The 26,076-nt window shown below is 37.0% G+C and overlaps 1 pseudogene; it reads left to right on the plus strand.

The window, feature by feature from the left end:
- Positions 1 to 9,540: 9,540 nt before the first annotated feature.
- LOC102407068 lies at positions 9,541 to 10,485 on the plus strand (annotated as a pseudogene).
- The last annotated feature ends 15,591 nt before the right edge of the window (positions 10,486 to 26,076 follow it).

A 26,076-nucleotide genomic window follows, 5' to 3' on the forward strand; every position in this document is an offset into this window, starting at 1 on the left:
TCCACATATAGTGATAACATGTATCACTTATCTTTCTGTCTTTTACTTCACTTAGCATGATAATCTCTAGTTGCGTTCATATTGCTACAAAAGGACATTATTTTGTTCTTTTTCACAGCTGAGTAGTATTCCATCTTCTTTATCCACTTATCTGTTGATGGACATTTAGGTTGTTTCCATGTTTTTGCTGCTGTAAATAGTGTTGCTATGAACATAGGGGTGCTTGTATCTTTTTGATTTATAATTTTGTCAGGATATATGCCCAGGAGTGGAATTGCTGCATCATATGGCAACTGTGTTTTTAGTCTTTTGAGGAACCTCTGTACGGGTTTTTATAGTGGCTGCACCAATTTACATTCCCACATATAGTGGGCCCTCTGTATACCTAGAGGTTCCTAAGTGTCTCAGTGGTAAAGAATCCACCTGCCAATGCATGAGACACAGATTCAGTCCCTGGGTCAGGAAGATCTCTTGGAGAAGGAAATGGCAACCCATTCTAATATTCTTGCCTGGGAAATCCCATGGACAGAGGAATCTGGTGGGCTACATTCACAGGGTTGCAATGAGTCAGACACAACGTAGTAACTGAGCAGGCATGCATGCACTGTATACCTGGTTCCTCTGTATCCTCAGTACTGTATCTGTGGATTCAATCACCTGGGACTATCGCTCAATTGCACTCATCTCACATGCTAGTAAAGTAATGCTCAAAATTCTCCAAGCCAGGCTGCAGCATTACGTGAACCATGAACTTCCAGATGTTCAAGCTGGTTTTAGAAAAGGCAAAGGAACCAGAGATCAAATTGCCAACATCCGCTGGATCATCGAAAGAGCAAGAGAGTTCCAGAAAAACATCTATTTCTGCTTTATTGACTATGCCAAAGCCTTTGACTGTGTGGATCACAATAAACTGTGGAAAATTCTAAAAGAGATGGGAATACCAGACCACCTGACCTGCCTCTTGAGAAATGTGTATGCAGGTCAGGAAGCAACAGTTAGAACTGGACATGGAACAATAGACTGGTTCCAAATAGGAAAAGGAGTTCGTCAAGGCTGTATATTGTCATCCTGCTTATTTAATTTATATGCAGAGTACATCATGAGAAATGCTGGGCTGGAAGAAACACAAGCTGGAATCAAGATTGCCAGGAGAAATATCAATAACCTCAGATATGCAGATGACACCACCCTTATGGCAGAAAGTGAAGAGGAACTCAAAAGCCTCTTGATGAAAGTGAAAGTGGAGAGTGAAAAAGTTGGCTTAAAGCTCAACATTCAGAAAATGAAGATCATGGCATCCAGTCCCATCACTTCATGGGAAATAGGTGGGGAAACAGTGGAAACAGTGTCAGACTTTATTTTGGGGGGCTCCAAAATCACTACAGATGGTGACTGCAGCCATGAAATTAAAAGACACTTACTCCTTGGAAGGAAAGTTATGACCAACCTAGATAGCATATTCAAAAGCAGAGACATTACTTTGCCAACAAAGGTCCATTTAGTCAAGGCTATGGTTTTTCCAGTGGTCACGTATGGATGTGAGAGTTGGACTGTGAAGAAAGCTGAGTGCCGAAGAATTGATGCTTTTGAACTGTGGTGTTGGAGAAGACTCTTGAGAGTCCCTTGGACTGCAAGGAGATCCAACCAGTCCATTCTGAAGGAGATCAGTCCTGAGATTTCTTTGGAAGGAATGATGCTAAAGCTGAGACTCCAGTCCTTTGGCCACCTCATGTGAAGAGTTGACTCACTGGAAAAGACTTTGATTCTGGGAGGGATTGGGGGCAGGACAACAAGGGTACGACAGAGGATGAGATGGCTGAATGGCATCACTGACTCAATGGACGTGAGTCTGAGTGAACTCCGGGAGTTGGTGATGGACAGGGAAGGCTGGTGTGCTGCGATTCATGGGGTCGCAAAGAGTCGGTCACGACTGAGTGACTGAACTGAACTGAACTGATAATGTTTATTATTTGAAATTGGAAATTGTAATTGGATCTGCTCAGTTTAAACTCATGTTATTCAAGGGTCAACTGTATATATTTTGCTTCTATATATTTTCATTTTTCATTCTTCTCTTCCCTGAGCATAAATTTCATAGGGCAGATATTATGGTTTGTTCACTGGTATTTCCCTACCTCTCAGAATGGTGCCTTATCCTGGGCATCCAGTGAAAAATGTGTTGTGTATTCATACTTAATTTCTTTTAGTAAATATTTGTTGAATAAATATGTTGAATATGCAAAAACCGTATGTATCAGTTTCCATGAAAATTTCTTAAGAACAGATATTTTTTACCGCTTTTCTTTCATCCACTTCCTTTTTAGTGCTGATTGCAGTACAAATCTGATATCTATCTCTCTCTTTTTTTGTTTTGCTGCCACCACAAAATGTATTCTTGTTTCAAAATGCAGATTTGTTATCTTGAACTGAAGCAGCTATTGAGAACCACTAGGAAAAACTCATTTGTGAAGCTGGTAAAGCAATTAAATTGAAGGCGACCAGACTCCTGGTCTACAAAGACAACATACTATATCTCATTATCAGAAAAATAATCTGTACCTTGTTCAAACCACTATCATTTGGGGTTTCAATTACAACTGAATTGGTCTTTATAGATGGAAATGTCATATAATACATACCTTATTTAGAGTGATATGTCATATGCAATTTCCTGAGATTATTTTTCCCCCCTCTGGGAATTATTGATACTCTCTTATGGTAAAATTTAATTTTGTAGCTGAAGTTGCAAACAAGAGGATCAGCAATACTTATGTAGCATAGAGATACATTTTTGGCTAATAAAATTCTAAAAAGAAGATTTATTTTGCCAACACTAAAATTCAAGAATTATACATTAACTCTGGCATTTTGGAGTTCAAACTCATGAAAATAAATGTTAGTCAGAACTGAGTGTATGTAGAGCAAATATTCCACAATTTGCCATAATCTTCTCCCTTCCTATCCCTAAAAATCATGATACCTGACTATTTCACTCATATTGTTTACCTGACCTCTGTAGGCATTTGAATCTGTAACCACTAATTTAAGACAGAAAAGCATTGAATGTATTAAAGAAAGCTCCACACACAGCTCCCATTTGTTCTTTGTATTTTTTGTTGTTGTTTAGTTGTTGTTATATCCGACTCTTTTGAGACACCATGGATTGTAGCCTGCCAGGCCCCTCTGTCCAGAGGATTTCCAAGGTGAGAGTACTAGAGTGGGTTGCCATTTCCTTCTCCAGGGGATCTTCCCAACCCAGGGATCAAACCTGGGTTTCCTGATTGAAAGATGGATTCTTTACCACTGGGGAACCCTCTTTCTTATATTCAACCAGTATTTTTGAACTACTATCCTTCTAAATAGTAGGAATATAAAAACCACCCAAGTCTTTACATTTTGGAAGGAGAAGACAGAGAATAAGCAACTAAATACATTCTGATACTTCTATTCTTTACGATGAGAATGAAAGAAGTTTGAAGAGAGAGAGAGTGGTTGGTATTAGGGAGTCCTGTACTGTACATTAGATTATTAGCATAACCTCACTAAGGAAAGTCCGTTTGAACTGGGCCCTGAATGACAACCAGGAGTCAGCTATTCAAGAACCGTGGATGATTATTTCAGGCAGAGGAAATGGCAAGGATAAATCACCTGCAGTAAAAATGAGAGTGAAATGTTTGAGGACCTGAAAGATAACTGGCATGGTGGGAATATAGCTAGGAAAAGAGTAATATCAGAACAGGTTAGAGAAGGAGGTAAGGGTTCTTGTTGTTCAACACCTTGGAGCCTAAGAATTTCCCCAATTTTCCTAGGATTATAAAAATGTAAAAACAAAACAAAGCAAAAAACCCTTCCTTTTTCTCTATTGTCATGAAATTTCTAAAACAAAAAATCCTCTTGGCTTGTGAAAATGGATCATCAGTAGTCTCACAGATTGATCAATTTTCTTAGGTTTAATTAAAGGACGGAAACAGTGGCCATCAAATATTAACTGTATGGACTGTTAGACGTATGTATATTCATTCAGAGTCTTCTAGTCTTCCATGTTGTTTTCCTCAAGAGATGTTGAAAGCCATTCAGTTTATAAATCTTAGGAAGTAGATAGGAGAGTGCTGTGTACTTAGTCACTCTATTGTGTCTGACTCTTTGCGACCCCATGGACTGTAGGCCACCAGGTTCCTCTGACCGTGGGGATTCTTCAGGCAAGAATACTGGAGTGGGTTGCCTTGCCCTCCTCCAGGGGATCTTCCCCACCCAGGGATCGAACCCAGGTCTCCCTCATTGCAAGTAGATTCTTTACAGTCTGAGCCACCAAGGAGTACTTATCTCTTAATCATTTACCCTAAGCAAACAGATAAAGTATGTATTCCACTTAAGTGTCAGAGTGAAAACTGAAAGACAATAAAAAATTTGATGATGTATTGACAGCTTTGAGAGAAGAACCAAGCAGTTTATCATTGTCACACAACCATAAACACATTCAGAAACACATATAATATACATTAAAAAAAAAACAAAAAACTAAAGCCCACTTATATTGATGGAAGTGCTCCTTTCTTAAATAGCAATTTAAAATTATTAAGTATTAGTATTTTTTCCAACAAATCAGTAAATTGATCTTGGTTTTTGGTGTTTAAAAAAACAAAGATGAGTTAAAAAAATTAAATCTTGGCATACACCTTGTGTGGGGAGCATACATGTAGGAGAATAGCCATTCTTAATTAAGGAAACACCATGTCACAAACAATCAGAGCTGAGCCCTTTGAAATATTCCCTCACATGCCAGCAGAATATAAAGCCACCATCAAATTTTCTGCATTTTGCATAATGTGCTGGTAATTAACCTTATAAACTTATTTTCTGAGCAAGTCTCGTAGTTGATAAATGCAGTTAAGGGCAAAATCCAGCAAGGTTATTGAATAACAATCAGTGCATCCAGAATGAAAAATAACCCACCTTCTTCTGAAGTAAGGTATGAATAGACTTTACTCTTGTAATTAATGTTGCTGCATTTTGCATGAAGATGGGATATTTTTCATTTAAAGCCCATGTGTTAATTTTCCTTCATAGACAAGCCAAAAACCTTGCCTCCTATCATCAGACCTTTGGCACTTCCTTCTGCTTCCATCTTGGGTCTCTGCCAATGCATCATATTCTGTATTGGACTTCCATGCTGAGATTAGGGCACAGATAGTCAGAAGAAACATTCATTTTGTTTTCAATCATACTAAGATTAAAAGAAGCCACATGAAAACCAAATGCTACTCCTACTAACAGTGCATATCCAAAGATTAATCTGAAAGGCAAGGAACCTTAAAAGCCTGGATTAATGAAAGCAAAATACAAGAGCTATTGTATAATAGGTGAATGATGGTACTGGCATTAAACAGTATCAGGCATCAATATATTGCAGCTATCTTGCAAAGTCACAATAATATTGAATCTCCAAATAATTCTGGACAATGAGTAGACCTGTGGTCTAGTCCAGTTCTGCATCTGGTCCTTGGTAAGAGCTTAAGAACCTCATTTAGCTTCTAAGAAGCTTAAAGTCTTTATCTGCCAAGAGTAGAGATTGACCTTGCAAACTCCTATGTTCCTTTCCAAAGCTGATTTATTTTGCCATATAGGAGAAAATAACACAACATTGTAAAGTAACTGTACTCCAATAAAAATTAAATTAAAAAAATTTTAACAACAAAAAAACCCCTAAAATTTGTATGAGTTTCAGAAGATTCAGTTGTTCTCTTTTTCTTTTGAAAATATAAAGTAAATAGCATATTTGCTAAGGTGAAAAGTAATATGTGGGAGGGGTATGTGTGTTTGTTTCCACCTCAGTTTCTAACCTTTTCTGAGTCTAAGTGGCTTGCCATTATCCAAGTGATAAAGATCCTAGCTTGAGTCACAAGATCCTATAGAATCTGATCACATCCACATTGCAGATTCATCCTGCTGAAAATCTGCATCTTGCATTCTAGGATACTGAATAGTTTCTTGAATGTGCTATTCTATTTTCCTCTATTCTCAATACCTTTTTACACCACCCTCATTTACCTGAAAAAAAAAAATCTATTTGTAATCAAAAGCCCAGTTCAAGCAAGAATTATTCTAAAAGACTGTCTGTGTCAAGAATCCTCATTCGTTCCCTCCTCTGTACCAGCCCTTTGCCCCATATCTCTATTCTGCATTTATCACAGTTACCATATTTGATTCTTCATGAAACCAGTTGTATGTTATTTACATTACCTAACACTATGTCTTTTACCTCAAGAAATGTTCAGAAAATGTGAGTGAAATTTAAATCCTTGAACTTTGTGATATTTTTAATGAGCATACTTAAAATGTGCTAATTTTGTTCCAATTTAATAAATGACTTTGAGAATATATGCAGCATTTGTGTTGTCAGTTTAGTAATTTAAACAAGTGTTGACTTTTAAAAATACACAATGTGAGAGTTGTGAGTTAACTTTTATTGGGGGCAAAATGAGAACTATAGCCCAAGAGACAGCACCTCAGATAGCCCTGAGAAACTGTTCCAAAGAGGTAGAGGGGAAGGTCAGAATATATGTTATTTTGTGGAAGGGGGTAGTACATGTAATCAATCCCGTATTTTTTGCAGTTTTCTGCTTGTCATGAGGAGCAGTTATCACTATGAAGGATTTTAGTGCTTTTCTAGATACAAAGATATATAAGAATTGAACTCATAAAGTTGGCTCCTGAAAATATTTAACTATCTGAAGACTTGTTCTTCCAGTTTCCTCCCCTACAGCACCCCCACCCCCACCACAGGCTACCTCATTTCTGTTCTCAACCTTGAATTGCTCTAGAGGGTGTTGAAAATCAGCAGCTGCCAGCAGCACATGATTTAGTCCTTGTGGTAGATGACAAGTGCAATGGCAAGGGCCAATTTGTAGTTGATATAACCTGTTAATACAACCTGTATACAACAGATAAATACTGTTCTTAACTATCCACCATTAGAATAAAAATTACAACACTATAGAATAATATTTTGTATAGTATTAGAGAGAAAATTCATCATATATTTTCTCAGTAATCTTAAATATAATATCTAAAATTCTTAATCCAAGGCCAAAAATTTACAGACAGTCAAATTTTGTAATGAGACAATTAAAATAAATGTTGTAAATTAATCTTATAAATGTCAGATCAGTAGTTTTAGATCCCATAATTTATGGAAATCCAGTATTGGCTCATGACCAATGTGCCCAGTTAAATTTCTAGGTTCTTTTTTATCTCCTAATCACTGAGCACAAAATTTTGTCTCTTAAAAAAATGATTACTGTTCCTTCATATTCTTAAAAATAAGTCCTCTTTTTACGGACATATAGATAAAATTATATACAGATCTACACAGCATTTATATATGTCAAAGATTAGTACTCAGTTGTTAATCATAGATGTTTCATTTATTGGTAAAAGCACTACTAAACACTTTTAAGCTCTTCTTGATCTACATAATAAACTGTAGTTTAAAAATTGACATAATAGAGCATGAAGCTAAAAAGCTTTAGATTTGTAATGGTGATTTCTTCCAATAGTTTAAAATTCAACATGAAAAATTAAAATTCTCATAAATAATAATCCAGAACATATTCTAAAAATATTAAAGGCCAAGTTTGATATTGATGCATTATTTTTAGTCACATGATTCAGTGATTAAATATGCCTTGTACATAATTGTACATATTGGTGTTCAACATACATTTATTAAATGAGGAAATATTTCCAATGATGGCTCTTGTGACGTGACCTCATACATTTTGCTTATTTTTATTCACTTAATTTTTACTTACTTACATGTTTACACATAGTCAGAAATATATCCAGGATCAATTTATATCCTCTCATAACTAAAGGCATAATTTCAGAGAAATTGAAAGAAAGTGATGATATTAGGAGTTACAAATATTTGTTTCCTTTTTTTTTTGTTCTCCAGGGTAAACTCACTTTTTCTTTTGATCATACTGAGTAACACCTATTTTTATATTTTTATGTTTGTAATATGTGATTATGTTTCTGTTTCACCTATCTGCCTCCCTTCTAAAGAAAGGTTGCTGGAAATAATTTTCTCTTTATTACTACCAGGTAGCACAGAACTAGATATATAGATATTTAATAAGTGTTGGTTCAGTGAATAGTTAAATGGATGGGGGGATGCATGGATGGGTGCATGGATAAATGCATGATTGAATGAATAATGACAGAAATAAATGACTGTCTACGTGACTAAAACACAGGAACTATTTAAGGGATAACTGATTCATTGGTAATGTATATAGCATCCCAGAATCCTTGTGTTCATAATATTTCAGGTTTCATTTTTAGCTTTTCAATCTTTCCCAGATAGTCTCAGGTCAGCCAAGCTCACAGAAGCTAGTGCAGAACTGAATGCTAATTTAACAATGTACAGAAAGAAATATCACTGCTAAGCAGACAAGATTTATAGTTTCCTTGACCAACTTATAATCTCTGTGGGAAATCAAATGGGAAGCCAAACTATAAAGACAAGTTTGCTTACTTTATATGAAGAATTAGTACAAAGAGCATAAGGTGAATGATTATAATGTCAAATCATGTCATAAGCAATGAATAGTTCAGAGTTGGCACTACCAAATTTGCTTTCTGTTAAAAACTCACTTTCCACGCTAACCAGTGTGATTCTGATCAACTCATTTTCCAGTTCTCAGTATCAAATGTTACTTAAGCATTCATTTTCTTTAATACATTGCTCAGAAATTTATTGCTTATATTTTTTTTGTCTAAAAATACCAAGCTATAACAAGAAATGTTGAAAAATAAAATTTATTTGAATGTTAGGAAAACAACAAAACATCTGCACACCCAAGATAAGATTTTATCTTCATTTTATCTTCAAAATGTCTAAAGAAATAAGTTACTTGATGAAGAGGAATATATATAAAGTTAATTGTTTTATATATAGTGATTTCATCAGGGCTTTGGGGAGAAGAATCTATAACAGTAAGTATGATAAGTTCTGACTAATTTTTATTTTCCAGACTCATTAAAAAATAATGAATATTATATTCAAGGTAAACAATTGAAAATGTTATCTTTAAAATTGTTATTTAGAATTGTTCTAGCAATATGGCTGCTTTGATATTGTGAAAAATGATGCATGATTAAACATCTAGAAATGTTGAATACACTTTTACAAACATATATTTAAAAGAATAAGAGCTCTCTCAATAGGTTGTGGTAAAATCCGCATAAAGCAAAAGTGAAAAAAATAAGTTGAAATGAAAGTGATGAACAAAAAATGAAGCCACAGCTATAAATATATAACTATAGACACATATCTTACAGACATATGCTGATACCAGGACCCTAAAACTGTGGGTATTGATCATCACTTGGAAAAAGGGGAAAGGTCTCAGAAGCAACAGAATTGAGATCCTCCCATACATTGATAATACTTAAGCCACTATATCTTCAGTGAAAAAAAGTAGACTAGAAAAATATCTACCACGGTCCTCTGATCCCTGTCAGCGCAGCTCAGCAGTCATGGCCAACCACATCGTGCTCTACACTGCGCCAAGATGCCCATCTTGGGGCTGGGCACCTGGAAGTCCCCTCCAGGTAAAGTGACAGAGGCTGTGAAGGTGGCGATTGACTCTGGGTACTGTCACATTGACTGTGCCCACATGTACCAGAATGAGAATGAGGTGGGTTTGGCCCTCTACGTGAAGCTGCAGGAGAAGGTTGTGAAATATGAGGACCTCTTCATCATCAGCAAGCTGCGGTGCACATATCACAACAAGGACCCGGTGAAAGGAGCCTGCCAAAAGACGCTCAGCGACCTGAAGCTGAATTACCTGGACCTCTACCTCATCCACTGGCCCATGGGCTTCAAGCCTGGGAAAGACTTTTTCCCTTTGGATGAGGACATCGACGTGATTCCCAGTGAGAAAGATTTCATGGATACCTGGACGGCCATGGAAGAGCCGGTGGACGAAGGGCTGGTGAAAGTTATTGGAGTCTCCAACTTTAACCATCTCCAAGTGGAGATTCTTAAACAAACCTGGCTTAAAATACAAGCCGGTGGTTAACCAGATCGAGTGCCACTCATACCTCATTCAGAAGTTAATCCAGTACTGCAACTCCAAAGGCACTGTGGTGACTGCCTATAGTCCTCTCGGCTCTCCCAACAGGCCCTGGGCCAAGCCCGAGGACCCTGCCATACTGGAGGACCTGAGGATCAGAGCGATTGCAGACAAGCACAATAAAAGCACAGCCCAGGTGCTGATCTGATTCCCCATGCAGAGGAACCTGATTGTGATCCCCAAGTCGGTGACGCCTGAACACATTGCTGAGAACTTCCGGGTCTTTGACTTTGAACTGAACAAGGAGGATATGACCACCTTGCTCAACTACAACAGGGACTGGAGGGCTTGTGCCTTGATGAGTTGTGCCTCCCACGGGGATTACCCCTTTCACAAGGAGTTTTGAAGCTGCGGGTGTCTGCCCTTGGCCAGATGACCTGCCATCCCCCACCTCTTTTCCTGTCTGTTGCGTAAGTTGGCCCGTGTCCCTCAGTGGTGGATCAGCGACTTCTAGACAAACCGGTGAGGGCTCGGCCAGCTTGGTGTTGGGTCCAAAGAACAGAATCAGTAGATTAGTAGAAGTCTCTTCAGTTTTCCTTTGCCTTTCTTGTCTGGGGAACTGGGGAACATGCAACCCAAATACTCTTTTCTAAACTGAATTTACTAAATCAGAATAGTGCCTCTAACAGTGGGATTTTGATTGCTTGGTACAGTAATCCTTTCAGCTAGACTTTTCTTTGCCTCAAATAAAAAGTGTTCTTATGGAAAAAAAAAAAAAAAAAAAATCTACCAGTAAAACAAACAGAACAGCAAAGCAAGAGTAAAGATGTTTTTTCTTTGCTTTAAATAAGGTCCTTGGGGAAAAGTATATGCAATTACTGGTCTAAATTAGGAGGAGTTGTGGTTTTAGTTAAAAACACTTACATAATCTAAAAAACCACAATTTAAGAAATAGCACTCCAATCAGCGCTGTGCTGTGCTTAGTTTCTCAGTTCTGTCTGACTCTTTGTAACCCCATGGGCTGTAGCCCACCAGGGGCCTCTGACCATAGGGGTTTTTCAGGCAAGAATACTAGAGTGGGTTGCCATGCTTTCTCCAGTGGATCTTCCTAATCCAGAGATTAAACCCAGGTCTCCCACATTGCAGGCAGATTCTTTACTGTCTGAGCCACCAGGGGTAATTTTATATAAATATAAAGCAATAGAGGAGCAAATGTGGTGAAATATTAATATTAATATTTAGAAATTTTTTGTGAAAAGCAAAATTCTCTGTATTGTTTTTGCAAGTCTTTTCAATATCTCAAACAATTAGAAGAAAGAAAAAAAAAGATCATATCCTGTAGAACCTTGCAGAAGGAAAAGAAAATCAGCTACAGAAGATGATACTCTGGACTGGACTTCTCAGAAGTTTTTGTTTTTTTATTTTTTTTCCTTAGTGTCATAAAGGCAGGGACTAAAAAATCTAAAAAGTACAGAATAATTTGGATCTCAACTGAATGAGACCCATGAAAGTCTTCAAATATGTGAACTATCAGGTATGGTACAAAATAAATATTTTTATTTTTTCTCAATTTAAAAATGTAATTTTTGTTTCACTTTTTATTTTAAATTATACTTAAAATCTATTAGGCTAGGCTTGGGTTCTCTGGTTGTTTCAGAAGCATTATTGTCTAAATCAAAGATTTAAGTTACCTTCTTGACCTCTTCTAGCCATTTAAATTCCCTTTAAATGTCTCTCTGTTGTTATAACAATTAAATAACTCATTATTAATTCATAAATAAGATAAAACATTGTATCCAATTATATTGAAGGACACTTTTATACTGTAGAAGCATGTTTTTGATATATAATTTAGTGAAAAAAATCTTTGGCTGCTTGATCTTATAAAAATATTCATTTAATGAATAATATGTAATGAAAAAATTCTGAAAGAAACTTTACCAAAGGTTAGTAATAGTTACCTCTAGGAGAAGAATATAAATATTCCAATTATTTTTTGGCTAATGAGAATCTTCTAATTTTATGTAATAAAAATGTATTCCAGCATAATTAACTTTAGAATAAAAAGGAGGTACCCATCTTTTCTTTCTCTGGTTAACTCTGAAACATTCATTTTTTTATTCAATTACTTTATTTTTTTGTTAAGAATGACATACTGATAAAACAATCAATTTAAGAAGAGCAAATGACTCAATTTTCCTTTTTCAATTGATATCAAATAAAGAAAATTTGAGTATCATAAGACCTAATCTGTCTTTTGTTTCTCTAGATTTAAAAAAATAAATCATAATTCTGTGTGTTCAATAAAAGCAGTTTTTAGAGCATTTCAACGTTATAGATATATATTACATTTTTAATTTACTTTTTAAAATATGGTTTCACATACCTAGAGGTTGGAAACTACATTTCTACTTTTCTACTCCTGTATATTTTGTGTATGCTATTAATAACATATGGGTGATTTTCACCGATACAGTGTACATTATATGAATTCAGCATGTGAGTAACTCTCTGGAATAAAATCTGAAATTTCCCTCCCCCTTTATTATTTGTAGATATAAAATATGCATATTCAATAAAGCAAATGATTTTAACCATATGAACTTTTACTTGGGCTTACTAGGTAGCACCAGTGGTAAAGAACCTGCCTGCCAATGCAGGAGAAGTATGAGACATAGCTTCTATCCCTGGGTCCAAAAGATCCCCTGGAGGAGGGCATGGCAACCCACTCTGGTATTCTTGCCTGGAGAATCCCATGGACAGAGGAGCCTAGTAGTCTATGATCCATAGGGTCGCAAAGAGTTGAACACAACTGAAGTGACTTAGCAAGTACACGCAATTAATTACCATCTCCCTATCTCTATCTCCCTGGCTTTTTCTTTCCTTCTTCAGTTTAAAAACCTCATACTCCTTGCAAGTCATCAGTATTTGATTCACACTTTTTCGAAACAATCATGTTCATCATATGTACAGCCTAGTTATTGAACTTCATGCATATCCAGTCAATGATTAAACTGAATTGTTTCTGTAGCATAATAAGAAATATGTTTTGATCTCTATCTCTGATTCCTGACATAGAACTGCTAAAATCCTTGGAATTGCCTGACTGTTAGCGGTGAGAGGAGAATCTTTTGTTATTCATAATGAGTCCCTTTCTATCAAACCTGAGTTCTTGATAGTGTGGTGACTCTTGGAGGATGTGGGTTGGTTGCCGCCAGAAAAAACTAAGTGATTAAAAGAGTTAGAACTTTCAGCCCCACTCCCTGATCATTGGGGAGGGGAGAGGAACAAGGGTGAGTTAATCACCAGTGGTCAGTGATTTAGTTAATCATGCCTGTTTAATGGAACCTTTACAAAAACCTTAAACTAAGGAGTTCCAAGAAATTCAGGTTTGGTGAATATGTCTTGGTGCTAGAAGGAGGCATCCCTGGAGACAGCATAGAAACATTTCATTCCTTAGAAGGCATGTAGACATGCCTTATCTTGTCTTGGCTATCTTCCACATGGCTGTTTCTGAGTTATTACTATATCCTTTAAAATGCTGTTGTGCTGAGCTCAGTCACTCAGTTGTGTCTGACCCTTTGCAACCCCATGGACTGTAGCGTGCCAAGCAAAGTACTTTCCTGAGTTCTGTGAAGCATTCTAGAAAATTATTGAATGTTAGAAGAGGGATTGTGATAACCTCTGTAATGGAACCAGTTGGCCAGAAGTATAGCAGTTCTAGACTTGAGAAGTGGGGACAGTCCTGTGGGACTGAGCCCTTAACCTGTGGTATCTGTGCTAATTCTGGGTAGTTAGTGTCAGATGCGGAGAAGACAATGGCACCCCACTCCAGTACTCTTGCCTGGAAAATCCCATGGATGGAGGAGCCTGGTAGGCTGCAGTCCATGTGGTCGCTAAGAGTCAGACACGACTGAGTGACTTCACTTTCACTTTTCACTTTCATGCATTGGAGAAGGAAATGGCAAGCCACTCCAGGGTTCTTGTCTGGAGAATCCCAGGGACGGGGGAGCCTGGTGGGCTGCCATCTCTGGGGTTGCACAGAGACGGACACGACTGAAGTGACTTAGCAGCAGCAGCAGTGTCAGATGCGTGAGTATAGAAAAAGAGTTCTTCCCTTTCACCTCTCATAGCTGGAGAGAGAGAACAGTCCTAATACACAGTTCTTAAAATTTCACCTACTCTTTTATACTAATTTGATTCCTGCTGGGTTTGACCTTTGATTTGTTCATAAGTTGAACATTTCATTGTCCAAAAAGCTAAACTATAAGTTCCTGTTAAATGCTTGACAGATTCTTCATTTGATTAAAGGAAAGGTGCATTAGAAACCTTGAAACCTCTCCAAGAGGAAGGGGACATATGTATACTGATGGCTGATTCATGTTGCTGTTTGGCAGAAACTAACAAAATTCTGTAAAGCAATTATCCTTCACTAAGAAATAAATTAATTTTTAAAAGAAAAGGAAAAAAAACCTTGAAATAACTGATATACTATAAAGTCTTATTCTTCACATACCCCACCAGGTAAGAACTAGAATCAAGAAAACACAAGCTATCAATATGTTTTCCCAAATAAATGAAACTACATAATAGTTTTAATGGTACCACAAAGAATAATTGGGATGTAGTAGCATATTACAATTTGAACTTTTATGGACTTTCTCCCAGCATACAGCAGCAGAGGTTTTTCTTCACGATATTCAAATGTACTTCTTTTTAATTTTGTTTTTTAACTCTGAACACTGATTGTGGTACTGCAGACAATATGTTGATAGCATTTATGCTATTCAAACTATTTTACCTTTAATGTATAAATCTATAATCTGTCACTGTTCCTATACAAAACCTGAAAGAATTTCATTCCTTTGATTTGAAAAGCCTAGCAGCCTTATGTCTTATTTAAACAGTATTGACAGAGGTCATTCCCTTCCTGGAACCATGGACATCTTCTGTAAATTATCAGAAGCACAGGGTGTGTAATGAGTTATGCTGAGAATGGGGAAGTTTAACAGGAAACTGAGAAAGTCAGGTTGAGTAGTTATAGTAGAAGAAACACTTTTTTAAAGCTGTATATGTAATTAATATATTTTCTCTTGACTTTTCACTTTCACTGCTTTATTTATTGCATTTTGTGTTTTGTAATCAAATGATGAATTGCAAGATTCTAGTCTTGACAAAATTTTCACGACCTTCTCTTTTCGTTTTGCTTTAAATATCTGTTATAAATGTGAGCAGTCAAGAGAGGCCAGAATTTTATAATTTCATTTTTAATCCCTATTAAAACATATACTTGCAAAGTTATTTTGGTAAAATTTCTTGTTATTTCTTAGTCAGATTCTTCATCTATAAAATAGTTTACAGTCATTTCAAGAAGGGTTAAAAATGTTAGTTGAGAAAATACCAAGTTTAGTGTAAGTGCTCACTATGACTCAAATGCTTAATTGACTTCCTCTAGATGGATTTGGGACTTCCCTGGTGGCTCAGACAGTAAAGCGTCTGCCTACAATGCAGGAGACCTGGGTTCAATCCCTGGGTTGGGAAGATCTCCTGGAGAAGGAAATGGCAACCCACTCCAGTATTCTTGCCTGGAAAATCCCATGGACGAAGAAGCCTGGTGGGCTACAGTCCATGAGGTCACAAAGAGTCGGACATGACTGAGAGACTTCACTTTCGCTTTCAGATGGATTTATTTAGGTTAATCAGGTTTTTTAAGACATTGGCAAGATTGATTTCTATTTTATCAATTATACAAATTAGTTGTCCATTCATCAGCATTGGGAAGTCTTAGTCCCTGAGACCCACCACTCCCCTGCCTGACTTAATTGAACCAAAATTTTAGTTCAACCAGAGTGTAAGTTTTGCCCTTCAAATGGTGAAATCTGCAAGGCTAACAACTGTGTCTTGTTTACTACTGCTATTCTGAGGTCCATCTATAGAGTGTGTGTGTGTGTGTGTGTGTATGTGCGCACGCTCAGTTGCTCAATCATGTCTGACTCTTTACAACCCTTTCGACTGTAGCCCACCAGGATCCTCTGTCCTTGGGATTCTCCATGCAAGAATACTGGAATGGGTTGCCCTTTCCTCCTCCAGGAGATCTTCCTGACCCAGTGATCAACCACATCTTCTGTACTGCAGAAGGATTCTTTACAGCTGAGCCACTGGGGAAGCCTGTTCTATAGGGTTGGACAAAGCTGAAACTCTAAGCAATCTTTATTGAATGAAATCACTAAATGGTTTATGGTTACTTCCCAAAGCCAGTCTCTGTGTCCCTCTCTTGGTCTCTTTCTCATTCACTCACTTCCCTATCTCCCTCCCGATTCAAATTAGGCGTTCCTTATATATACTTGGTAGTGGCACATACCAGATCTCTATTAGTATATAATCTTAGAGCATCAATTGAACTTTTTGAGTTTTGCTGTGTTAAGCCCATTTGCAATGTTGAGCACATACATGGTAGACTTTCAAAACGTAGCTATGGAGTAAATGGAAAAGTAAATTAAAAAATAACCCACTTGTTACTAGAATTTTGGAATTAGACGTGAAACAATCATGTAACAAATTTGCCAATAACTAGAGATAGGAGTGGAGAAGACAATGGCACCCCACTCCAGTACTTTTGCCTGGAAAATCCCATGGACAGAGGAGCCTGGTAGGCTGCAGTCCATGGGGTCGCTAGGAGTCAGACACAACTGAATGACTTCCCTTTCACTTTTCACTTTCATGCATTGGAGAAGGAAATGGCAAACCACTCCAGTGTTCTTGTCTGGAGAATCCCAGGGACGGGGGAGCCTGGTGGGCTGCCGTCTCTGGGGTCGCACAGAGTCAGACGCGACTGAAGCGACTTAGCAGCAGCAGAGATAGGAGAAATGCTTGTTCCTCCTATCTATCTATACATTTAAAATCAAGCAGTTATGATGAATCTATTTATGACAGTAGAACTAAGCATTGGAAGATAGAAATAAAATATATGAACTACATGAGAAGTAGTTCCTCATCTCAAATCATTCACCATACAAATAGAAATAATATTCCATCACTTATCTAGAATTTTTAAGACTGAACATCATTCTTAAGTAAGTAATAAGGTGTCACATCAGATTTGTACTTCAGCCCATGGGCTTCACTGTAATGAAATGCTCTGGTTGTAGTTATTTGAAATGATAACAGAACTGTCTATGAAATAAGATTAGATTAGCACCAGTGAGGATTCGGTACTCATTGCTTATAAAAAGTTAAAATGTTTAGAAATGAGTACTATAAATAAGCAAATGTGATTTGAGATAAATAATTTACCAAATGTACTCTATTAAAAATAATAATAAAAAAAGAACTACTACTCATTTGCTTCAGAGATGTCATCCTTTAGAATTGTGCCAGGTCACTTCTGACTCCAATCCCAAATGTCACTCTGCTGTCAGAATCTGACAGCCACCAGTGTTAGATGTTCCTTCCAAGAACAAATTATTTCCGGCAATAAAAGCCCATCTGTTTATCTAATTTGTGGATATGCTATGCCTGCATTATCATTTGCCCAACTAGTCTTGAAATAATCTCTCTCATATGACAAAACATTATAGGCACTGCATGACTCCGTTTCTCTCTACACCGCCATTGGAAGAGACCAGTATCTCCAGCTTAGACAATGAACTAGCTTTCTAAACTGACAAGCAATTCATTCCATGAATTAGGTGCCAACTCCTTCTGAAATACTATATTAGGTAACCAGGGTGATTTTATGGTGAAGGATAGACTCTGAACCTTACAATTAACACAGACTACTGTAGTACATTTATTCACTCAATTCATCTTTTTAAAAAGACACTACCTATGAAAGAAAATAAATGAAATTTAAAGACCTGAGGTTAAAAAAAAAAAATAGTAAATCTCTCCCTTAAGTAATATAAACCTAAGGAGTGGGTCTCATGAGAGTTAAACAGTTCTAAGTTCAGCAAGGATTTACATTCATTATATATAATAGTAAAAAACTAGAAATACATTAAATGATTAGTAATACTGATAAGTCCACACAGTGGAACCTTTTGAACTCATGTATATAAAGGCTGAAATATCACAGAAAAATGTTGTATTTATAGATTTAATTTAAAAAGGTTTAATTTATACATATATACATATATATGTGGCGTGCTGCGATTCATGGGGTCGCAAAGAGTCGGACACGACTGAGTGACTGATCTGATCTGATCTGATCTGATATATATATATAATATACCTTTTTAAATATCTTCCCTGGTGGCTCAGATGGTAAAGAATCCACCTGCAATACAGGAGACCCAAGTTTGATCCCTGGGTTGGGAAGATCACCTGAAGGAGGGCATGGCAACCCACTCCAGTATTACTGCCTGCAAAATCTCATGGACAGAAGAGCCTGGTGGTGCTACTGTCCATGAGATCACAAAGAGTCAGACATAAATTAGTGACTAACACTTCATTTCACCTCAAATATATATATATATATATATGTATAAAACCAATGGGAATGGAGAATGAAACAATAATACACTTTAAGTGATAGGGGGCTTTGCTGGTGGCTCAGCTGGTAAAGAATCTGTATAGTCTATGGGATTGCAAAGAGTCAGACATGACTGCATATCTTTCACTTTCACTATAGATCTTTGAATTATTTTTTCCTCTTCTGTGTTCTCTAAACTTTCTAATGTGTTCTGTATAATGGAAAATCAAAATATTATGCCTCACATGAATTTAGGCTTGATCCATTTATATTGGATTTTCTATAACCTATGGCCAAATATCCCCACACTGGCATAAATATATGAACCACAACCAATTCTTGGCATCCCCATGGGCTATACAGTCCATGGAATTCTCCAGGGCAGAATACTGAAATGGGTAGCCTTTCCTCTTTCCAGTAGATTTCCCAACCCAGGAATCGAACTGGGTCTTTTGCATTGCAGGTGGATTCTTTACCAATTGAGTTATCAGGGAAACCTTAAAGTGATCAGGGGTGAAAATTTTATCTCAGGCATATTTCAAGCAAAAAAAAAAAAAAAAGAAAACAACATTATTATAGGACAATTTATATTTCACCACACACATTAAGAAATATTATGTTATTATTTTTTTCAGACAATCTTCCTGGACAATAGATCTTATACTTGTTTTACAAGTAGGAAATTCTGATTCAGTGTTTAAACAACTTGCCCCACACCAAAGATTTAGTAAATATCACAATTGAGCCTCAAATCCCTACCTTATAACTCTGGGTCCAAGATATTTTTCCTGCATGTATTGTCTTTCCTAACAAGAACAGCCTCTGACTTCACTTGTTTGTTGGGATAAGTCATTTGAAAAAAGGAATATTTTAAAAATGAGCTTGCAAGCAAGCTCTTGACCCCCCCAGTTATGTACAAGCAACTTGCTTTACCTTTAAATAAAGAAACTTTGGCTGCTTTCTTTATAGTAATACATCTAATTTTCAACATAAACTAAAATATATCTGAAGTGAATATTTCCAGGTTTCAAATATCTCCTATCTTTCCTTCAAAGTTTATAACTCTTAAGCCTTTTCTCTGTTAGCCTATGAAAAATAACACAGATATGAGAAAGAGGCTAAAAGAGAAAAGTAAAGGTAAGGGAGTGTTTTCATGACCAACGAAGTCCAGTCTTACATTGGATTGGCCAAAGAGTTCATTCGAGTTTTCCCATAACATCTTATGGAAAAACTTGAACAAACCCAATTTAAGGCATATATGACAACCACATCTACTCGCCTATGACTCAGAAAATAAATAATCTTACAATAAATGTAAGGCATTCACTTTAGAAGCTGCCAGTGCCCTCCTTACACTCAGCAGAGAGAAAATGAAAGCAGTCAGTTATCTTTCTCACATAACCACACATTTTTCTCTTCATAATACTTTATTCTTAGAGATGCAGTCCCCTTCTATTCAAGGCAGTCTATCTTTTTCTCCCCAGTGCACCACTTGACTCAACTACTCTTACTTTGGAGATCTCTCTCTCTGTGCCTGTCTCCTATTTGTAAACATCCTTCAAACTTTTACCTCCCTGAGCCTAAGTCCTCTTCCAGTAACCAAATCTCTCTCCTCTGATCTTAATTTAAAATTTTCAAAAAGCTAATCTGTTTTTGTCATCATTTTCTCACTTGATATTTACTCTTTAATCCATTGAATTCCAGTTTATGCCCTATGACTCTAAACTCATGACTAAAGTTATCTCTCATTAAAATCAAAGAACCATCACATTTTCACACCCATTGGGCATTTCTGAGTCTTTAACATACTCAATCTTGTTATCATATTTGTCTTTATTAATTATTTTTTCTTGTTTAAAATGTCATTCCTCCTTAGTCCTCTGACCCTCCTTGCTTTCTTTACACTCCTCTGGGTATTATTTCTCTCTCAGAGTGTGAATAACATTACAACAATTTTGAAAAATATCTACTAGGGCATTTCACCAGTATCATTAAATAAAAATATCTATTTAGCCATTCAGTCTACAAGTCTTCAAGAAGTTTAAAATGGAAGCATAATACAAAAACAGTTTATTGAAAATGGAAATAGTTATTTTACCACAAATTGTGGTTTTTTACATTGTGTTTATATGACAGATAAGCAATACAATAAGTATATTTTGATTGTTTTCTTTTTCAACTTAAAATTTAAAAATTAATTGGTTGACTATATTTCTTTATAGAGTCCAGTATTTCCAATATTTGGACTTTTTCCAATATTTCCTCTATCCTTGGGGCAGTTGTATAAACTTTGGGTATCACCCTTTAGATGCATAAATAAAATAAAATACTATCTGTGCTGAGGTAGATAACAGTGAACTACCAAGGAGCAGAGACACTAGTTTTGGTAAAGTGGAGGCTGGAAATTTGGCTACTTTCTTTTTTTTTTTTCTTCTCTTCCCCACTCTCCCCACCCTTTGGCCACTCCACAGAGCTTATGGAAACTCAATTCTCCAACCAGAGACCGAACCCAAGCCACCAAGTGGAAGCACCAAATCCTAACCACTGGAACCCCAGGGAACTCCCTGGGCTAATTCCTGATTGCAATCATTTTGAAGGACTAGAATATGTTCTACATCCCCCTGGGAAGCTATTGTATTCTTTTCTTTTCTAGTTTGTTTACTATCTGTGCAATCCAATTGTCATTTATTACTTTGGTGTATTAGAAAGCTTTACTCCTGTATAGGTCAGTTGTCCTTACTAGTGATTCGAGCTTCCTTTGGAGCAGAAAAATATTTTATTCTTATTTGTGTTTCTCAGGTTGTTTTTAAAAAAATCTTAAAACCTCAAAATTGTTTTCTGGCTGCTTTATTATATAATGGATTTATTAAAATACAATATTTTAGGTCTCTGCTCCTGAATCAAACAATTTTTTTCTCATTTGGCATCTATTCTGAAGAAAATTACTGCCTATTCATCCCTTCTAGGATTTGGAATTAGAGAGGAAATAACTATATAAAGGCATTTGTATGTGAGAAGACATGTCTTTAACCACAGAAACTAATGTATTTTTAAATACCCTGGAGAAGAATCATTAAAAATAGAAATTTGCAGGAAATGAGAGTATTGTGTAGATATGTTTGAAGTAGTTTTCTCTTTTTTTTTCTTTTTAAAAAATATTTATTTTTAAATTGAAGGATAATTGTTTTATTCACCTCACACGCTAGTAAAGTAATGCTCAAAATTCTCCAAGCCAGGCTTCAGCAATATGCGAATTATGAGCTTTCAGATGTTCAAGCTGGTTTTAGAAAAGACAGAGGAACCAGACATCAAGTTGCCAACATACACTGGATCATCAAAAAAGCATCAAAAGAGAGTTCCAGAAAAACATCTATTTCTGCTCTATTGACTACACCAAAGCCTTTGACTATGTGGCCACAATAAACTGTGGAAAATTCTTCAAGAGATGGGAAAACCAAACCACCTGACCTACCTCTTGAGAAACCTGTATGCAGGTCAGGAAGCAACAGTTAGAACTGGACATGGAACAACAGACTGGTTCCAAATAGGAAAAGGAGCACGTCAAGGCTGTATATTGTCACCCAGCTTATTTAACTTACATGCAGAATACATCATAAAAAATGCTGGGCTGAATGAATCACAAGCTGGAATCAAGATTGCCAGAGGAAATATCAGTAACCTAATATATGCAGATGACAACACCCTTATGACAGAAAGTGAAGAACTAAAGAGCCTCTTGATGAAAGTGAAAGAGGAGAGTGAAAAAGCTGGCTTAAAGCTCAACATTCAGAAAACTAAGATCATGGCATTGGGTCCCATCGGTTTCAGTTCAGTTCAGTTCAGTTGCTCAGTCATGTTCAACTCTTGGCAACCCCATGAACCGCAGCACACCAGGCCTCCCTGTCCATCACCAACTCTTGGAATCCACCCAAACCCATGCCCATTGAGTTGGTGATGCCATCCAACCATATCATCCTCTGTCATCTCTTTCTCCTCCTGCCCTCAATCTTTCCCAGCATCAGGATCTTTTCAAATGAGTCATCTCTTCACATCAGGTGGCCAAAGTATTGGAATTTCAGCTTCAACATCAGTCCTTGCAATGAACACCCAGGACTGATGTCCTTTAGGATGGACTGGTTTGACCTCCTTGCAGTCCAAGGGACTTTCAAGAGTCTTCTCCAACACCACAGTTCAAAAGCATCAATTCTTTGGTGCTCAGCTTTCTTTATAGTCCAACTCTCACATCCATACATGACCACTGGAAAAACCATAGCCTTGACTAGACAGACCTTTGTTGACAAAGTAATGTCTCTGCTTTTTAATATGCTATCTAGATTGGTCATAACTTCATGGCAAATAGATGGGGAAACAGTGGAAACAGTGGCTGACTTTATTTTTTTGGGCTCCAAAATCACTGCAGATGATGAATGCAGCCATGAAATTAAAAGACACTCACTCCTTGGAAGGAAAGTTATGACCAACCTAAACAGCATATGGGGTCTCAAAGAGTCAGATATGACTTAGTGACTGAACAACAACAACCAAGAAGGACCTACTAATATATATCACAGGGAACTGTGCTCAATGGTCTAAATGGGAAAATAATTTGAAAAAAAAATAGAAACATGTATATGCAAAGCTTTGCTATACACCTGAAATAAATGCAACATTGTTAATCAACTATAATATCAAATAAAAACTAAAAATAAATTTTAAAAATTATGGGCAGAAAATGCACAAAACCATATCAATATGGTAAGAAAAGTGCCCATTAACTACACTATGTAGTTCAACTTTGTGAAAGGGAAAAATGAATTTGTTCCTTTTGTCATACAATGGACACAATTTTTCCATGTTATGTTTCTGTTGTACAAATGGTTTAGTCTTTTGTGGAGTGATAGAAAACACCTCTGGTTATTGTTTTAAATGATCGAATACAGGAATAAATTCCAAAAAAAAGAAAAAGACTGAATCAAAGTTTCAGAAAAAGCTGCAGTCATCTTAAGGGTCAACTTGGGTAGAGTTTCTTCCAGACTCCATCAATGTTTGTTGCCATGAGCAAGCCAGGAGAAAGAGGAGAGCAGGGTAAAAGGAATTCAAGTCCTTTGTGGCCTAACCTAGAAAGTGACAACTTGTAGCTTGTACATATTCAATGCATTAGAAACCAGACACTGGGTCCTGCCAACATTCAAAAGGACAGGATTACACGGGAGAGTGAAGAATACCAATAGGTAGAAATCATTGCAAGCCATATTAAAAGTGTGCCTATTCACATTGCTGCATATGGCACAGTTTCATTCTTTTTAATGATTGAGTAGTATTCCAGTGTGTGTGCGTGTGTGTGTGTGTGTGTGTGTGTGTGTACACACCATCTTCTTTATCCATTCATTCATCAATGAACATTTAGGCTGCTTTCATGTCTTCACTATTGTGAGCAGTGCTGCAATAAACAATCAGATGTATTTATCTTTTGAGACCATGTTTTTCTACAGATAAATGCCCAGGAGTTGGACTGCTGAATCACATGGCAATACTATTTTCAGTTTTTTAACAAACTTCCATATTGTTCTCCATAGTGGTTGTACCCATTTACATTCCCACCAACAGTGTAGGAGGGTTCACTTTTCTCCACACTCTCTCTAGCATTAATTGTTTGTAGACTTTTTCATGATGGCCATTCTGACCCGTGTGAGGTGATAGTTCATTGTTTTGATTTGCGTTTCTAAGGCAATGGCAACCTACTCCAGTACTCTCGCCTGGAAAATCCCATGGACGGAGGAGCCTGGTAGGCTGCACCATGGGGTCGCTAAGAGTCCTGCACGACTGAGCGATTTCACTTTCACTTTTCCTTTCATGCATTGGAGAAGGAAATGGCAACCCACTCCAATGTTCTTGCCTGGAGAAGCCCAGGGACGGGGGAGCCTGGTGGGCTGCTGTCTGTGGGATCACACAGAGTCGGACACGACTGAAGTGACTTAGCAGCAGCAGCAATAATTATTAAATAGTTGTCTAATAATCTCTAATAATTATGTAGACTGCCAGGCTCCTCTGTCCATGGGGATTCTCCAGGCAAGAATACTGGATTGGGTTGCCATTCTCTCCTCCAGGGGATCTTCCCAAGCCAGGGATAGAACCCAGGTCTCCTGCATTACATGCAGATTCTTTACCATCTGAGTCAGCAGGGAAGCCCCAATAATTATCAGTGTTGAACATCTCTTTGTGTGCCTCTTGGCCATCTGTATGTCGTCTTTGAAAAAATGCTCATTTAGGTCTTCTGCTCATTTATTGATGGGGTTGTTGGTTATATGGTATTGAGCCACATGAGCTATTTGTAAATTTTGGAGACTAATCCTTTGTCAGTTGCATCATTTGCAAATGTTTTCTACCACTCTGTGTCATTTGCAACAACGTGAATGGAACTGGAGGTTATAATACTAAGCGAAGTAAGTTAAACAGAGAAGACACATATCATGTGATATCATCTATATATGTATACTCCGTCGCTTAGTCATGTCTGACTCGTTGCAACCCCATGGACTGCAGCCCACCAAGCTCCTCTACCCATGGGATTTTCCAGGCTGGAATACTGGAGCAGGTTGCCATTTCCTCCTCCTGATCCCTCAGGGGATCTTTCCTACCCAGAGATCAAACCCACATCTCCCGTGTCTCCTGTATTGGCAGGTTTTTTCTTTACCACTGTTCCACCCAGGAAGCCCTGATATCACTTATATGCAGAATCTTTAAAAAAATAATATAAATTAACTCATTTACAAAACAGAAATAGATTCATTAACTTAGTGGATGAATTTATGGTTACCAGGAGGGAAGGGAGGTTTCAGAGTCTGGGATTAACATATACATGCTGTTATATATAAAAATGAAGAATGAACAAGGATGATGTATGGTGCAGGGAACTTTGCTTAATAGTCTGTAAAACCTAAATGAGAAAAGAATTTGGAATATAGATACATGTTTTGTGGTTGCTTTCAGTCACTAAGTGGTGTCTGACACTTTGTGGCCCCATAAGGTGACCAAAATATTAGAGCTTCAGCATCAGTCTTTCCAATGATTATTCAGGGTTGATTTCCTTTAGGATTGACTGGTTTGATCTCCCTTCAGTCCAAGGGACTCTCAAGAATCATCTCCAACACCACAGTTAAAGAGCATCAAGTCTTTAATGCTCAGCCTTCTTTATGGTACAATTCTCACATCCATACATGACTACTGGAAAAAACAATAGCTTTGACTGTACAGACCTTTATCAGCAAAATAATGTCTCTGTTTTTTAATACATTGTCTAGGTTTATTATAGCTTTTCTTCTAAGGAGCAAACTCTTTTCATTTCATGGCTGCAGACAACCATCTGCATTTCCTGGGTTCACATTTTCTTGAATCCCAAGAAAATAAAATCTGCACTGTTTCCACTTTTCCCCCATCTATTTGCTGTGAAGTGATGAGACCAAATGTCATGATCTTAATTTTTTGAATGTTGAGTTTTAAGCCAGCTTATTCACTCTCCTCTTTCAC

The sequence above is a fragment of the Bubalus bubalis genome, chromosome 2, assembly GCF_019923935.1.
Source record: "Bubalus bubalis isolate 160015118507 breed Murrah chromosome 2, NDDB_SH_1, whole genome shotgun sequence".
NCBI lineage: Eukaryota > Metazoa > Chordata > Mammalia > Artiodactyla > Bovidae > Bubalus > Bubalus bubalis.